The sequence below is a fragment of the Phoxinus phoxinus genome (genome assembly GCF_949152265.1).
Source record: "Phoxinus phoxinus genome assembly, chromosome: 9".
NCBI lineage: Eukaryota > Metazoa > Chordata > Actinopteri > Cypriniformes > Leuciscidae > Phoxinus > Phoxinus phoxinus.
The window spans coordinates 34,007,712-34,023,596 of record NC_136884.1 but is presented as its reverse complement, the minus strand read 5'-3'; the positions used below and the strand labels follow the sequence as shown (position 1 = coordinate 34,023,596).

Here is a 15,885-nt window from a genome sequence, read left to right as displayed (position 1 = left end):
GTGTTGCTATTAATAATTAATTTGAAATAAATTATTTAATATACAAATATACAAAGCTCAGGACTGCAGTTAACTAAATTACACCAGGGAATTAGTTGGTGCTGATCTAAGCTTGCAGCTGTTTGTTCAAACTGCTTATGGTCCATGTTCGCAGTTGGCATGGTCAGAAATAAATGTAGCTTTGACAGCGTAAACCAGATAGAGGAATGTGGGTGTCCGGTTCAGACGCTTTTCACGTGTCAGCACAGGAGTCGTCTGATTGGGGTCACTGTGCCCAAGTGTCATAAAACTTTGGATGTCTTGATAAAAAGGTATTAAAATTGTTTTGTAGATAAGTTACAAAAATGTTAACTTTGATTGAAAAAGTTATAAATGATAACAAAGCAACATAATATATACGTATCAACTCTAAATTGGGGCGATTCAGTGAGTTTTGACATTTCACATGTGTGTAAATCATGTCCTGCCTCATCTGTTTATTTCTGAGCTAAACACTATATCCCCTGAAGGTATTTAGGGTTGTGAGTGATGAGAAGCTTGATAGTTGTTGGCTGTTAGTGGCTGTAGAGAAGCCTCGATGAGCTGCTGAACAATGCGAGCTATTCCTAAACAGTTCAAAACACAGCAGGTGTGAAGTTGTCAACCTCTCATCTCAATGCGTTTTAAATGTTAAAGATCTATGAAGCCAAGCTGCCCGACTGCATACTTCTCTAATATGTTTTGGCATGTAACTGACAGTACTTTCATACAGTTCATTCACTCAGAGGGCATTGCCATTTAGGCCTGAATGTACTTTACATACAGGTCATTCCCACTACTGTCCCTTACAAACATCTTGCCACTAACATACCTTGAAAATGTCTCACATATTTCTCCACTGTTTGTCTCAGATAAAGAAAAAAAGTGACTTCATTTTAATTTAGTTTCAGGCAGGGTTGTAACCATCACTGACATTGACAAAATTCAGAAAATAAGTTGATTTTTAAATGTATGTTTTTCTTATATTTTTTTTATAGGATTATTTACCATAATTGAACAAGGATTGACCCCACCCTCTGATTTTTTTTTTTGAGCCACTTGCATCACACAGGCATATATTACACGTCCTTTAAGAGAAATGACCAAGAGAGCAAGTATATATATACAGTTCATGTTTCTGTAGACTGTTTGGCTTGGACAAGACTGAGCTGCAGGGCACAACAGGGCAGTCGTCACGGTTGGCATTTGGCAACATTTTCAGGAACGTGCAATTAGGATGCCAAGCAAGTTTTGAACATTAAGGAAATGGCTTTGAATGCGGTAAAGACTTTAATGCATATCAGATTTAATTTCTTCAATAACATCTTACTTTTGCATGGACTGACAAATTTAATTTGTAATTACTCAAAGCCAATTAGTATTGAATGCATGATGGTAAAAAAAAAAAAGTTTTGACTACTAATTGGCAGTAAACATATTGAACATTTATCTAACTGTACTAATATATGTATTATATTATGTATATATATATATATATATATATATATATATAAATGTTTATAGAAACATAACATTGAATACAAACATCATTATTGGTCAGGAAAAAACATACTGTTAATTTTAATTTACAGTAAAAAAATTTAATGTTTTTTATTTATAAAATGTTTTAGCAATATTTTAAGCAAGTAAGTTAATTGCGGAAATACATTTAGCAAAAGCTCAAAAATAGAAAAAGTAACATACTACTAAAAGTTCGGGGGGGAAATGTCAGTGGTGCATGCCCATGCGAACTTGTTCTGTAAAAAATCTAACTTGCAAATTGTTAACTCAGTATACAATTTTAAGTTGAGTGGGCACATTTTTGAGTGCAATGTTGAGTTTACTTATAAAAACTATTTAACTGCACGTGTACTACTATTTTGTCCAATGAACACAAACAACTAAGTTGATAAAACGTAATATTTTGATTTTATAGTTCGAACGTTTAACTTCCCGTCATGCGCAGTCTGTCTCGCTGTACGTTACTCTGGGTTTCCTCCTTCAACCACGCTTTCGAAGGGACTGGATTTCGTCTGATTGCGGTAAGTTTTCTTTAAACTTTATGAATGAAAATAGGCTATAAATTGCACACATATGTTGATCAAATATAGTATTATGTTAAAATATATATTTTGTGGTGATGATAAGTTTCTTGTTAGAGAATGGAGATTATCCGCATAGCACATTGCTACTTAACGTTATTGTTACCTAGACTAGAGTGAGGAAACGTGCTTGAATGAGAAAAGGACAAGGACGTGCATGGTGTTTAGAAGATGTTAAAAATGTTAAGCTCAGTAAGTCGTGAATAAAGACTAAAATGCGGTGCTTGTGCTGATTGAGAGACAGAAAGCTGCTTCTCTCGGACAGAATCTGAGTGCGAATTCAGGTTTTCAGAATTTAGTGGCTTATTGCGATTTAATAGTGAAATACACATACAAGTATGTCAACAACAAACAAACAAACAAACAAAAAAACACAGTGTGTATAGTATTCAAGTAAACACAGTCGACAATGTCTTAAGTAAACATAACCAATTTGCTGAAACCCAGATGTTTCAGTATAAGATCCATGCATGAGCTATTAAAGTGACCGCAGTTCGTTCAATTCAATTTAATTTGAATTGTATGGATAATTTAATACAATTCAAAGTTTATTTGTCATGTATACAAGCGTCATTTACAATTTGTACATGCTTAGGTAGAGGCTCTGGCATTCTACAGTAGTGCAATATAATTCAATACAATACAATTTAGAGGGGGAAAAATAAATATATAGGCCTATATATGCAAAACTAATGTGTTATGTTAAAAATATGTATGTTAGCTTTGTATATTAAATAATAGAATGGGTAGTATGTATGCAGTGTGTTTATGTATCCAAGTAAATATTGGATAAAAAATATTGTGTATCCTTAAACAAATATTAGGCTAAATGTTAATCATGTTAATGTTAATGTTAACCAATTAACTAAAGACAAAATCGTTTACTGCTCTTATAATAACTTTTGTATCTTTAAGAAAAATGATATTGAATTAATACAGTGAAGAATATGCATTGATTCTTTTTCACATTTGATTATTACATTTCTGTATTAATTTTACCACATGTTAAATTCACCTACTGTTTTTTTTTTTTATATGTTTAAACTGTAAACATATTTTGTTCTGCTGTATTTGTCATTTTTAGACTAAAGAACATCAGTACAGTGACAAGATCCTTGGATGTGCTAAAACAGTGGCCTTTGTTTTTTAAAAGATCAGGTGAGTTTATATTTTTAATTAGCTGGACTGAATTTACTTGTGTTGTTCTACACTTAATTCTTACTGTTTTAACCCTTTTTTTCAGGGTCTCTGCCGAGTATTACAGGATCACAACCTAACCCGAAGAGCACCTTTTTCTCTTCGTTAGATGAATACACATCTAGTTGTACAGAGCAAGTGGTGGAGCGTATGGAGATGAGATGAAGATCCTCGTAGACCAACTTGATCGTCAGGTAATAATTTTGCGTGTGATCATATCTCTCTGATTAAAGGCTGAATGGTGCCATCTCCTTGTTCCATATTCATTTTTCTGTCTTTCAGACACAGTATCTCCAATGTATTTTGTGCATAGTCTTTTGTTTTAAATAAATCTTGAAGAGTGGAATATAATGTCATCACCTTCTAATAGAAAATGTGCCGTTTTGCAGAATTGTCAATAAATAAGTTATATAATGATAGCAATGTCTTTTGTATTGTGTTGTATTTACAGTGTGGTTTACTCCCAGCATTTGGATTCTTAGTGTGAAGGCTCTACAAGAATCGGTGAGATATTTGAAGAAGTTGAATCAACTTAAAAAAGTAAAGCAACCAGCTACAAAGCTTTTTTGAGTTTACTGAAGGTATAAGTAAATTAATCAAATAAGTTTAGTGAACTTTAAAAAATTATTTGGCACAACTTCGACCACTTAAGTTGAGTAAACTCAAAAATGCTTTGCAGCTGGATGCTTTATTTTTTTTTTTAAGTTTACTCAACTTTTTTATTTGTGTTACTATCCAGTTGCTAATGTGTTTTCAGTGGTTGTTAGCATATTGCTATGCTGTTTCTAGAGTGTGCTGGGTGATTGCTATGTGATTAAGTTCTGGCTAAGTTAAAGTCTCTATATGAGATTCATTAGATCTGGCTCTGGCCCCTCCTTCATTTCAAGTTTATGGGGTATATTGTACTGTTTGAAATTTTTTTTACAATGTTTTTGACTTCAAAAATTGTAGTTATTGATTTGTATTAAATTACAACATGTACAGTACAACAGAAACAAATGAGAAAAGTGTGTTTATGTGTGAGTGAGTATAAGAAATCAATGTGACATGTAAGAACAAGTTTTCTGTTAAAGTTTTCAGGTCAGTGATGTAGTTAAGTGTTGCCTGGCCTTTAGGCAAGTTTAATCAATGACTGATACAAAATAAAAATAAATGAATAAAGAGATGTTTAAATGTGGCAAAAAAAGGTGTTTGAAACCAACATACTGTAGATAACATTGCTAGACAAAAAGCTTTTATGCAGTAGGGCTTGTTGAAGAATGTATCCACCTTTTTCCTCCGTCCCATGACTTTCCTCAAATTATGGGAGTAACTTCTGTTAAACTGTAAACAATCAGCAAACGGCTCTGTGAATGCAATAATATCCATTATCAAAAACTGGGTACAATGAGATGATATTATTCTACTCACCCTTCAACCATCGAACATTAATATAAGTACATTTTAAATATTTCACTGTAGTAATATATCTCTGTAATGTGTAACATATGTTGCCTTTACCAAAAATGCTCATTAACTGGAACATTAAGTGATAATATTTCAGTGATATTCGTAATTTTGACAGACAATAAATATTGTTTTTCTGCTTTAGAAGCATTCCAGTAAACTCTTCTCATAAAAATAAATATTATTATTATTATTATTATTATATTATCAGTACAATTACATTTTAATGCATCTGTGAAAACAAATCTGGAAGGAGATGTGAGGTTCTTAGTGCATTTCAGTGAATTATTCATGGATATTTCATAAATCGGGGGGGCAGACCACAAATGCAAAAAAAATATATATATATGTTGTCTTTATTCATACTGTTATACAGTGAAATACAAAACATAAAAGAGCTCTTGCCATAGATATTCTTCAACTGATAGATAAGGATTATTTGTAGCACAACCTTATGATTTGAAATGATTAGTTTCAGTGTTTTTGAGTGGATTTTCTCCAAACCGTAAGTGCCTCCCATAGTCTAAAAAGTAGTAGGCTCATTAGGAAAAAGGTGCATAGCCTTTGTGACAACTAGCCTCTGCCATAGGAATACACACACATGCATCCACTAGTAGTCTATATGGCCATTAGTATGTTCACTCTTAAGAAAAATAGTTTTAAACAATACCAGATTAGGGTCCCTTGGCTTGTAACAATTGCAGAACTTTTTTTGCAACTCTTTTCCCCCCCATAAAGAATTATGTTTTGCACTGTGTTATAAAGGACCTTAATGGTATAATAAGCAATATATTGTTATACGCAATAAGCAATAAGGGTTGTTGTTAAATCAACTAAAACACTCTTAGCTGTTCTAAATTCACTGTAAATCACAGCTTCAATGGGCTTATTGCCTTTGTAAAACGGTTATTTTGCACAAGGCAAGGTGTCATTAAATAAACACGCAGACACAAAATGTAAAGCTATTGATAAACAAAATATTCTTCCGCCAAGCAATATAGTTCTTCAGAAGTGGAATGGTTGCCAAGCAAGTGACAGACGCTGCAGCACAAAACTCAAGACAGTGGTGCAGTGATACTGATGTAATGAGGCCACAGGTATGTTTATAGATTAATTTACAAGTCTTTGAACGTGGCTCAACCAATTATAATCAAGGACTGGAACTATCCATTTAGCAAAGAACCTTTTGAATAATACTTTATTTTTTATTAATATTATTATTTATTGATAATGTTTTGATATCTTCAAAATCCTCAATAATGTCTTTACATCCTTCATTATGTGTGTATTTTGGTATAATTGAGTGCAGATGATACGGTTGTTGGTCATCTCTCTGGTTAGAAATACACCTTTTTGAGTCTTTGCACCTCTTCAAATAAGACCAGTTGTTGTTATGATAGCCTGAAGAAGCGATTGTAAAATTACAGTATGTGAACCCTTCATGCTGAAATATCCCAAACAGTTTCAACCTCAATGTTGAAAGCCCAAAATGTTTGATGTCTTCTTTTTGTGAAGTTTTGCTGCTACAACATTGTGATTTTCCCACCCACAGAATAAAGACAAACCCTACCAATGAAAGTGTGTGTTAATGGTTTTCATTATTTGTAACTTCCCCATTATAACGCAAGTAGATATATTCAAGCTGTATTTGTATACTGTACCTGGCATACAGACAGAAAGTCCACTGGAGAGTCCCTAGTCACTGCAGTCAGATCAAGAATGTCTGTTTTAACCTGTTTGAGGATTCAGTTGCGTTTTATTTGAAATGTTCACAAAAATGCACAACATAATAAACGGATTATAAATTATTCCATCCAAATCGTAACTAAGCTTTTAATTTAGACAAGCCAATTCATTCCCCTGATCATGTTCACAGTGTGTATATCAATGGGCTTTATGCACAGCTGCACTACTTCCTGAACTTCAGCCAGCTCCTTTGTTTCCTGTCTGCCATTATTGGACAAACTGAGTAATCCAGGTGACCAACAACAATAATCAGACACACCTGGATTAATCAGTTTGTCTAATAATGGCAGACAGGAAACAAAGGAGCTGGCTAAAGTTCAGGAAGTAGTGCAGCTGTGCATAAAGTCCATTGGTTGTATAAGCTGAAGTTTGTTCAACAATGTACATAAAATACTGAAGCATTCTTTTGCCTTATAAAACAATGAATGAATAAAAACAATGTATAAGAAAACGAAACACCAACAGAAGTATCTTCCTGTATGTCTAAAGAAACAAAAGTGTTTTCCAAGCACATGTTTTTGCTAGAATGGTAGATGAGCTAAAAACACTTTACCCCCCTTTACCATTTACCCTGTCCTCAAGAAACATCAGGTCATTTTTACCAGCATGCAAGTCAATCATCATGCAAGTCTACTGTCCCCTTAAATCCTACTGATGACATTTCTTTCACATCGATTTAGCTATTAAAAGATCCCCTGAATATTTACTTGACCCTTGATATTGTAATCACGATCAAAAACTTAGAATTGATATTGAAATACTTATTTTGTGTGAGTCGCATTAAGGTCCTTGCACACTGAGTTGTCAAAAATTTCGTGAAAATTGTCGAAAATCTGCCGTTATTATGTTAAGCCCGCCCACCGACTCTATACACGATGTGATTTGGCTGACTAGAGTTTTCAAGGCAACGGAGAGTTGCTAGATTTTAGTTTTTTTTTAGTTTTATTGAAAGGATCCCCATTAGCTACAGCCGTGCTGCAGCTATTCTTCCTGGGGTCCTGAAAAATATGTACAGAAAAAATAAAAAGTAAATCCACAAACACATACACACATACATATACACATGTACAAACACATAGCAACGTACATATGTACCCTCATACGGGCATGAGATATACACACATAAAAACACATTCTACACATGTGCATGTACATACATATTCACACACATCTATAAATAAATAATTATAAACAGTCAGATGTATTATTTTGATAGATGCTGTTTTACATTTAATTTAAATTTATTAGCATTGTTAGTAAGCATGATATGTTTCGGCAGTTTATTCCATTCCTTCATACCTCTGAACATAACAGTGTTTTTTATGGCATTTGTTCTTGCTATGGGTAAGGTGAAGTTGCCTTTAGTTGCATGTCTGGTACTGTACTGATGATTGTCTACACTAAAAGAAAGATGCTTGAACAAAACAGAAGGCAATTTTGAGATGGAAATGTTTCTTATGAAAATTAACAGTGAATACAACAGTCTATCTTCGACCAACAACCAATTAAGATCTTTGTGCATTAATATAATATTTCTCCTATAGCTGCACCTAAGTACTACACGAGCTGCTCTATTCTGTATAAGTTGTAATTTATTAATATATTCACCAGTGGCATTCGACCAAACTGCTGGGCAATAGTCGAGGTATGTCAATGTTAGTGCTTTCATTGCATAATTCATAATATTTGTAGTCAAAAAATGTGCATGTCTTCTCATAATAGATATACCTCTTCCCATTTTTGCAATAATATTATTAATATGTTTTTTCCATGATAATCTAGAGTCAACTATTACACCCAGCAGTCTAGTCTCATGCACCTGTTCAATAATTGCATTATTAATTTTAATATTAATTACAGGATTTTGATTGATGTTATAATTTGAACCTAAAATCATGCAGTTAGTTTTTACTGTGTTTAATGCCAGTTTATTTAATTTGATCCAATCTACTACATATTGTAATTCTATATTTAGAACAGTTTCTAATTCCATTTGTGTACTTGCTGATGTATATATAGTTGAATCATCAGCGTACATGACAATGTTAGCCTTGTTTAAAATATGCGGTAAATCATTAGTAAAAATATTAAATAATAATGGACCCAGACAACTGCCTTGGGGTACTCCACATGTGATATTTCTGATACCTGAGAGACTGCCATTAAAAAACACTGTCTGTGTTCTGTTTGACAAATAACTGTACATCCATGTGATTGCTGACTGCTCAAAACCATAACAAGATAATTTTGTTAATAACAAGTCATGATCTATGATGTCAAAGGCAGCCGAAAAATCTAAAAATACAACACCTGTAATATTTCTCTTTTCAGTCTCTCTAAGCCAATCATCAGACATGTGAGTCAGTGCAGTGGCAGTGGAGTGACTTTTTCTGTATGCATGCTGAAAATCTGTAAATAAATCATTTGTATAAAAATAGTTATTAATTTGATCGTATACTATAGATTCCATTATTTTCGATAATACAGGTAATATACTTATCGGACGGCTGTTGGGACCAGAGAAAGGCAGTTTTTTATCTTTGGGCAGAGGAACTATTTTAGCCTGCTTCCATGCCTGTGGGCAGGTACAGCAGATAAAACTGAGGTTAATGATATGGGTTAGAACAGGGGCAATAAAGTCAGCAGCTAGTTTAAGGAGTCTGCTGTCAAGACCGTCAACACCCGGTGGTTTATTTTTACAGGATTTTAAAAGATTCTTTACTTGATCTGTATTTACACTTTCTAATTTAAAACTTAAGTTTTTATTTTTCATCAGTTCATTTCTTATTAATCGGTAAGACATGTCATTACTTAGATTAGGCATATTTTCTCTTAATTTATCTAATTTTCTTATAAAATAATCATTAAGATAATTTGCAATATCTATTGGCTTAATTATAAATGTATCCCCTGTTTCCAAAAAAGATGGATTTATTTTATTTTTCTTACCAGTCAATTGATTTAAAACATTCCATAACCTCCTGCTATCATTACCTATATTTTTAACATGATTATAAAAATAGATTTTCTTCTTCTTTTTATTAAGTTTAGTAACAGAATTTCTCATTTTACGATATAGGTCCCAATCACATTTATTTCCTGTAGTGACTGCTGTTTTTTTCATTTGACCTCTTATTTTCATAGAATTTTTCAGTTCATCATCCAACCAAGGTGTGACGTTGTTCCTGACAGTAAACTTCTTTAACCTGTTAACCTTCACCAGAGCGAGGACGCTCTGAAGCGTTTTTTTTTTTAAATAGTTCAAAGTTACTATCAGATTTAATGTTATTACCTTGACAAACTATACATCATTAAAAATATATAAGTCTCACGTTTCAGTATTTGACCACTATTGTATTCTGAGAAACTTATAGTGACAGTTATGTCTTAATTTGTGTCAGGATTTATGTAATGAAAAAATGAGTCGATACCTTTAATATGAATTATGAGCGTCAGCTGCTCCATTCAGAAAAAAACTCCGGTGCTGTTGTCTTGAGAACGCGTGACAAAACAACGTTCCTCAGGGCTTTTGGCTCAAAAATGTGCAGATTTGGAGAAATATTGATATATTATCATAGGTTTACATCATATTTCTATAGACAGGAATAATATTTATTGAATTTATATCCAAATGCGTCGATGTATACATAAAGAGCGCTGGATACTCTGATGTACTGTGTTTTCAATCCATACAGCAGGCTGAGGGCGCCATTTGCACAGTTTTTTCCAAATATGAAAGCTCACGAAGAAGAAATAACCTGTGACCTTCCAGGACGTCACTGACATAAACAGCTAACGTTAGCTTTCAGAGATCGCTATAACATGCAGATAAAGATGTTTTGAAGACAATAAACATGATTGCAATGATATTTGATTTACCTGTGTTCTTCGAGCCATGTCAGGTATTTTTATAATAATAGATTATATGTATAATGTAGCAGTGCTAATCGGTATAGACTTTACAATAGTGCAGAATAATATCAAATCATATATTTTCTGTCTGATTTTCTTTTCTGAAGCCAAATAAGCTCATAGAATATTATTTAAAACACTCGACTTGCACTATAAAGTAAGTTTGGAGCTCAAACAGGGTTTTAATCTCATAAATTGTCGTGTATTGATGGTGTGCTAAGCTAACATGCTAGCTAGCTCTCTAGTTGCACCTGCCATCTAGCTGTTATTTTTTATGATTTTTTTTCTAAATCGGAATGCTTACTGAAATATTTCTTTATTTAAGAAAGGCATTTGATACAGTTTCAAATGTGAAGTGAAGATTATGAAAGAAATTAGGGGGTGAAACACCGTGATTAGCCAGTCGTTAGCGATTATAATGGAGACAAAGGAAAAGAATATTTATGGCCATAAGCCGGCTGGAAAGGTGTAAATGTGTGCAGGAGAGAGTGACACTGAATGGGGCTCGTTTGCACCACAAAACAATAGAGACAATAGACTGAATAGATGCTAATAGATGACAATAAACACAAGTTTGCATTTTAGAGTCAATTCAAAATAAAGTCATTTGAGATGATCTTGAAAAACATTTAACAAAATACAGAGTTTTAGACTTATCACCTTCAAATTTTAAATATAACATGGTCAGACATGTGTCTTTAGCTGGAGTGCATTTCTAGAGTGCTGACGGGCCAACTTCAATTTAATTTTCATGAAGATGTTTCATAAAAATAAATTTCTAATAACTTACACAACTTTGAAGCTATTCATAATTTTTTTTTCATTATGACAATAATTCATTCTACATTTCCAATAAAGTGCCAGGTGTCAGCTTTCAAATGAGACCATACTTGAGCTTTTAGGACAAAGGGTAAATTAATTGAATCTTTTTTAGGTTGGGTATGCTATTTCTGGGGATTTTTCAAAAGTGGCGCTGAAGGCTAACAGGTTAAAGGCGCATGTTTCTCAATCAATGACAAGAATAGATTGTTAAATTTAAAGAGAGCAATTTCTGGATTACTGGCAGCCAACACATCAGACCAGCATATAGCTTGAACATCTTCAATAAACTTGTCACTTTTAAACAATTTATACGATCTTTTAAATAAGACTGCAGTTCCAGATCCACTCAGCTTGGTTGTTAACGCAGAAATGATCAAATTATGATCACTACTACCAGTGGGAATAGACAGTACCTTTTTACACAGTTCAGGACGGTTTGTGAAAATATGATCTATACAGGTAGATGTTCTGGAGCCATCACTCTTGAAACATGTTCTTGTAGGCTTATTTATCAGTTGAGTAAGTCCACATGCATTTGCAGTAGTTAACAGTTTTCTTTTTAAGTGGCAGTCTTTAGAAAACCAGTCAATGTTTAAGTCACCCATGAAATATATGTCCTGACTTACATTAGTATTTATATCCAACATTTTACAGATAGTGTCAAGATATTCACAATTGGCACTTGGTGACCGGTAACAGCAACACAAAAGTATCGACTTCCGATGAGGTAGATGCATTTGCAACCATAATATTTCAATGTTAAAACTCATTAAATCAGTTCTTATTTTTACTGGCAAGTGATTCTGAATATAAAAAGCAACTCCACCACCAAAACCATTTCTGTCATTTCTGTATATGTTGTAACCTTCAATAAATAGCTCTGTGTCATCAAAGGAGGAGTCCAAGTGGGTCTCCGAGATAGCAAGAATATGTATTTTATACTCATTTAGCAGTTCAGCAACTTCATTGATTTTATTCCTAAGGCTGTTTATATTAATATGTGCTAGTCTTAAGCCTTTTCTTGGTAATGAGTACATGAGTTTTATGTGCTATCATACCTTCAGAGTTGCGCAGAGATTACTCAGGGGTGCTAGTGCGGGAATGGATGATGAGTTTGTCGTATCTGAGGTAGGCAATGTCTCCTTTGTCACGTGCTTCTTTCAACTTTGGCATCAATTCCTTTCTTTTTAGCCGCACAGCATCCGTGTAATCGTCATTAATGAACATTTTTGTGCCCTTGAGGTTCTTTGCTCTTTGCATAACAGCAGCTTTGTCCTTGAAGTTCAGAAATTTAACAACCATAGATCTCGGTCTGTTTCTAGCAGCTTCCGGTTTTCCTATTCGGTGTACACGCTCTATCTCCATGTCTCTTTGTAGTTGTAGTTTTTGCCTAAAAATTACCCTCACTTTTTCTTCAGAGTCTGCCCAGGATTCGCCAGTTGATTCAGGAACTCCATCAATCACAATATTATTTCTCCTTGATTGACTTTCAAGATGTTCTTGTTTTTCACACATAACTTGTAGATTATCACAGATTTTCACTATATCAGTTTCTGTGATTTTTCCATGCTCAGATTGTTTAGCTTGAGTAACTTTAAGATCATCTACGTCCTTCTGTGTGTATTGTAAACTTGTTTTTAGCTCTTGTAGTTCTTTGGAAACATTATCCATTCTGGTGTTCACTGAGTCCATAATGATTTTAACAAAATCCTTGAACATTTCCTGCTGTTGCTGTAACAGAGCCATGAACATATCTTTTTGCTGTTGTAACAGTTCATTTACATGAATGATGGTTGCATATTCCTCCTCTGTGTTCCTCAACTTTGGAGGAGCCATGTTCTGCTAACTCTGGAAGCTGAAAGCCTGAAAACCGGCCTGGTGGTGTTGGTGGCTGGAAGCCTGAAACCGGCCTGGTGGTAGTGGCTGAAGGCCTGGAGCCGGCCTGGTGGTGGTGGTTAAAAGCCTGAAAAGCCTGAAAGCCGGCCGGGTGGTGGTGGCTGGAAGCCTGGAGCCGGCCTGGTGGTGGTGGCTGGAAGCCTGAAGCCGGCCTGGTGGTAGTGGCTGGAAGCCTGAAGCCGGCCTGGTGGTGGTGGCTGGAAGCCTGAAGCCGGCCTGGTGGTAGTGGCTGGAAGCCTGAAGCCGGCCTGGTGGTAGTGGCTGGAAGCCTGAAAGCGGCCTGGTGGTGGTGGTGGTGGCTGGAAGCCTGGAGCTGGTTTTAAAGATGGCTCCACTACAACCGGCAGGCCCAATCTCAATCCACCAAATATCACCCTTCAGTACCTCAATCCACTGCTTATAACCATCCAAATGACTAAACATCAATCACAAAATCTGTTCAGAAAGTTCCTTTTTTGGAGGATAATAAGCGGATCACTGATTATTGTTGAAGATGCGAGCTTAGCAAAGCACAAGCACACCCAACCAGAGCCAAAATCAGTGTTAGATGACACTGGCTGCAAAATTACATTTGCTGCCTCTAGGGTGCGTCTAGATTTCTAGGCTAGATTTCTGCAGTTATACCTTCTTTTCTTTGTTTTCTAATATCACAGAAAGAATCTGTAAACTATCACTTAATATTTTAGGTAAAATTACACAATTATAATTCTGTAAAAATACAGACAATTTCCTTTAAAAAACAACAACATGTAAAATTGATGTAAAACCAAAATACCGGTACAAGCAATTACCTGTAAATTTAATAGTGGGCATAGTGGACCTTTAAATTACAGCAAATATCTGTAAAATAACAGGCATTTAATAAAACCTGTATAATGACAAAAGGGTAAAATTCTGTAAAAAACTGTAAAAAATAAAATAAAAAATACAGACCATTACCTGTAAAATTACACTTTTTTTAAAACAGTGTAACTCACAAAACTGGCATCATAATGGTTTGAGGATCTACAACAGGGTAGAGAGAGCTTTGGTGATCACAAAGCACATTTTTAAGTAATTGTAACACTACAATTCTAATTTCTCGCTAGAAATGACAACAAGTAGACAACATAGATTTACACACAAACTTATCACCAACTGTGACTTTCAGACGTAATCTTTATTTTTTTAGCTCAACTGTCACAGAATGGAACGCACAGGATTGCAGTGGGATATCAAAGCCTTATTAAAGCTATTTAAATTATTCAGTCAAGATCAGTGACTTATTTCCCTTTGTCATTTGTTGTTTGATTATCATTAATGATAGACTGCAGCAGGTATATTATGTTGCTGTCAAATTAAGAGCTAATGTACGGATCTAATATACTGTCTGTTAAACATTTCTTTCTCAGCTGTGAAAGCCTAGAGGGATAGTTCACCCAAAAATGAAAGTTCTGTCAGTAATTACTCACCCTCATGTTGTTCAACCCCGTAAGACTTTCGTTCATCTTCAGAACACAAATTAAGATATTTGTGATTAAATCTGAGAGCTGTCTCACTCCTCCGTAGGCTTCTACTGTAGAGTTATTGAAAACATTGTTAAAATAGTCCAGGTGACTACAGTGGCTCAACCATAAGTTTATCAAGCGACGAGAATAATTTTTGTGCGCAAAAACAACAACAAAAATTATGACTTTATTCAACTATCCATTTTCTTCTCCGTGGGCCTCGAGTGAGTTCACGTAGTGTAATAGCGCAGCGCTTCTGTGTTGTATGTCATACGTTGGCTCACTATTGGCTGACGCTGGTCATGTGTGTTATTCCGAAGATGAACGAAAGTCTTACGGGGGTTGGAACAACATGACGGTTAGTAATTACTGACAAAATTTTCATTTTTGGGTGAACTAACCCTTTAAGACATAACCACTTGTGTTTCCTTGACTACTCTCCAAAAATAAATTTTTGTGTATGCGTGTTTATGATCGTATCTAAAGCCAATTTGCTTATCCATTTGGGCTCTGACTCGAAACACGCACACTGAAATTTGCTTTTTAATGTGCTTTTAATAACACAGTTTAATATCAAACATGTACCGCAGTTTAGTAAGAGTAAACTGCGTTTTACAACACACACTTATTTGCCTAATTCAGATGTTAAGTTTGGGCTTTTAGAGAGAAACGCAAGTGCACCACAGTGAAGGATTTGGACTAGTTTAAATACAGATCGGGTTATTAGGGTCCATGTAAATGAAGCTTCTGTCTCCACCTTAAAAGGGATGATTATCAGCCCATGACCTAGACACATGAAAGACAATACTTATTACACTCAAGAGAACCGCCAAAGAGAGAATGTCAACAAAACTATTTCTTACTGGCAACAACCTTTCCCTAAATAGCTTAATTCTTGTTTGATAGGTTGTCTTAATGACACCCAGATCAGTACAACCATCCCTTGTCTTTGCTCATAAATACTTTCCGTAAACACAAGTTACACACCATTAAACTTCAGGTTAAATGATGAAACTTGGGTGTAAAAATAAATAACCTACAGTATGTGGCACACATACTGTACATGGGAAACAGCTGATAACACATTAAAGCAGAGATAATCTCTCTTTAATTTTTTATTAGGTTAAAGGGCACACTGTGGGTTAAAGCAGCACAAAAGGACCATGTGTGTTTCACTGGCTGGAATAGAAATGGGTTTTTCCAGCATTTAAACTTATTTTCTATTAGGACTTTCTTAAATGGAAACATAACTAAAAAGA

General features: G+C 34.6%; 1 protein-coding gene across 3 annotated transcripts in view; it reads left to right on the top strand.

The window, feature by feature from the left end:
* Nucleotides 1-1,165: 1,165 nt before the first annotated feature.
* The window catches only part of LOC307004693 (myosin heavy chain, fast skeletal muscle-like), a 40,010-nt gene continuing 25,290 nt past the window's right edge, over nucleotides 1,166-15,885 (top strand). For 2 of the 3 annotated variants that reach the window (XM_079624089.1, XM_079624088.1), the window contains exons 1-5: nucleotides 1,166-1,299; nucleotides 1,955-2,060; nucleotides 3,205-3,278; nucleotides 3,364-3,511; nucleotides 3,769-3,821. The gene's annotated coding sequence lies outside the window, so the exon portion shown is untranslated. The remainder of the gene's footprint in view (nucleotides 1,300-1,954; nucleotides 2,061-3,204; nucleotides 3,279-3,363; nucleotides 3,512-3,768; nucleotides 3,822-15,885) is intronic. The other variant, XM_079624091.1, reaches the window with a different exon arrangement.